Source organism: Mycetomoellerius zeteki, unplaced genomic scaffold (assembly GCF_001594055.1).
Source record: "Mycetomoellerius zeteki isolate Tzet28-1 unplaced genomic scaffold, Tzet1.0 scaffold83, whole genome shotgun sequence".
Taxonomy (NCBI): Eukaryota; Metazoa; Arthropoda; class Insecta; order Hymenoptera; family Formicidae; genus Mycetomoellerius; species Mycetomoellerius zeteki.
Genome location: NW_017257862.1, coordinates 88,214 through 90,428, shown reverse-complemented (window position 1 = coordinate 90,428; position 2,215 = coordinate 88,214).

Genomic DNA, 2,215 nt, shown 5'->3' with positions numbered 1-2,215 from the left:
GGGGGGGGAGAGAGAGAGAGAGAGAGAGAGCAGTTTATGTTGATTGTAAAGAGCAACTAAAAATGAGCGAATTAAAGAAGATAATTTTTTATTATTTTTGATGATATGATTCCCATGATTACGTTGGACCATTTACATTTGGATGAAACTGCGATAGTATGTGTGACTGTAAAATGAAAATAAAACGCCTCTCAGATATAAGCCGATATGACATCATTATCTTGCACAACTTAAATTTCCGAAAAAATTCAATATTGTGTAAAGATATTTAAATAAAAGCGAATTAAGCCTTTTTTATGCTTAACGACAAGTTTCATAAATAATCTTTTGGATTCCCAATGGGTTCCCTTTTATCCCCCATAGTAGCTGACACAAAGTGTTTTGCTCGACACATCTTAGTGACATAAATGTAGCAAATTCACATGTTTTCAGTGTTAATAAATAATTTAACCCTTTTATATTATATTCTTTATCACACAATAAAATCATAACCTTAAAAGAAATAAATTATTAATTAAAGTTGTAAGATAATTCTAAGACAATCCGGAAATAGAGGAAACCCAGTGTAAGAATATCCTAGTGTCTGGATGGAAAAATGGAGGAAATAAAGTTTCTACACACACACACACACAATGATCGTCTCTCGATGAGATCATTGAGCACTATTTTATAATTTTTTATACAAGAATCGAACCAACGGATATTCAGCGAATAATTTCGAATGCGATTTATAACAGAAGACTTATAGCATTACGTTCTTTCTCCCTTCGCCAGTTACTTTGGAATTTAAACAGATTTATCACGTACGCGAAGCCGTGCTCTGACGGACCATTCTGAGCTCTGAATGCTCCGAAAATCTTGCTCTGTGCACCAGTACTCCGATTTTATCGCGTGATTATTCCGGTATCCGAGAGATACCTCTATACCGAGAGATAACTTTACCGCATGGCGAAGAGTGAAAGACGAAATCTCTCCTCCCGGCATGCGCCTATATACAGGGTGGTATGAATTTAATGTCTAAACTTTGGGAGCGTGTAGAGGATCGATGAACTAAGAAAAAAAATATCTCCTGTAGAGACATGCCCGTTTTTGTTTCGTTTCAGAGAAAATCGTAAAAAAAGGTAAAACGTAGTTGTTTCGTTCCTGCACTGCCTCTGAAATATTATTGTCGCTGAAATCGTGCACGAAAACAAGAATAATAATTTCGTTTTCAAGTGAAAACTTTTTTTGTTTGTTTACATTTCTACCTTTCTTCTGTTGTGCCGCTACTACCACGGCACGGTTCGAGAATCCACAAGGACTTCGAAGAAGGGAGCAAATAATTGTTCATTGTGTTTTTTAACGTAGAAATATATTTAGAACCAATTATACACTATTCACAAGTGGTTTTATTACTCTTCACAAATCCATTTAGCACTATTCACTTCGCGGTATGTACTCTTAGAGTTTCGGCGAGACGACGAGCAGAGTAACGCGACGTGTTTCGTTCAATTTTCTGACCGATGATCGCGTCCGCGGTCGCGCTTATATTCAATATTTTCCGAGTCATCCTTGAGCGTTCCGTTTATCGGGCGAGGACAGCTTTTGCGCAACTTCTTGAGTCCGCGTTTCTACGTTATTATAATTTATAATCTTCGCTCACTTCGCTGGTGTCAAGATCGAGCTTTCTAAAACACTATAATAAAGTTATTTTTTATTAAGTACTTTTCGAGTTACAAGGCTTGAAAGTTACAGTACCGCTGGTATTAGCATTACGCAGGGTGTCCGATCGACGGCTAAAATCTCTTGAATGTTGTTCAGGATCATGTCCTGGATAACATTCGTCAAGATCAAAGTCATTGGAGGTTGTACCTCTTATTTTCATTTTTACGTAAAAATGAATTCTTAGTGCAAAAATGAAAATAACAGGTACGATCTCCAATGACTTTGATCTTGATAAATACGTATACTATATGTATACATAAAATATGAAATCATTCCATGTAGCACAGTAGAATCGGCAAAACATTCAGAAAGCGCTTATGCAGATGCAATCCTCCTGAATTAGCGCTTTCTGAGCGTTTTGCAGATGCTGCTGTGCTACAAGAGATAAATAAATTAAATATATGCAATTCTTCCCTAGCAATCACACAAACTTAAAAAATAATACAGTCTCGTCAAGATCGTTTGATCTGCGAAAGGAGGATGTTAAAAAGAGGTTGAGTTTTGCTCACTA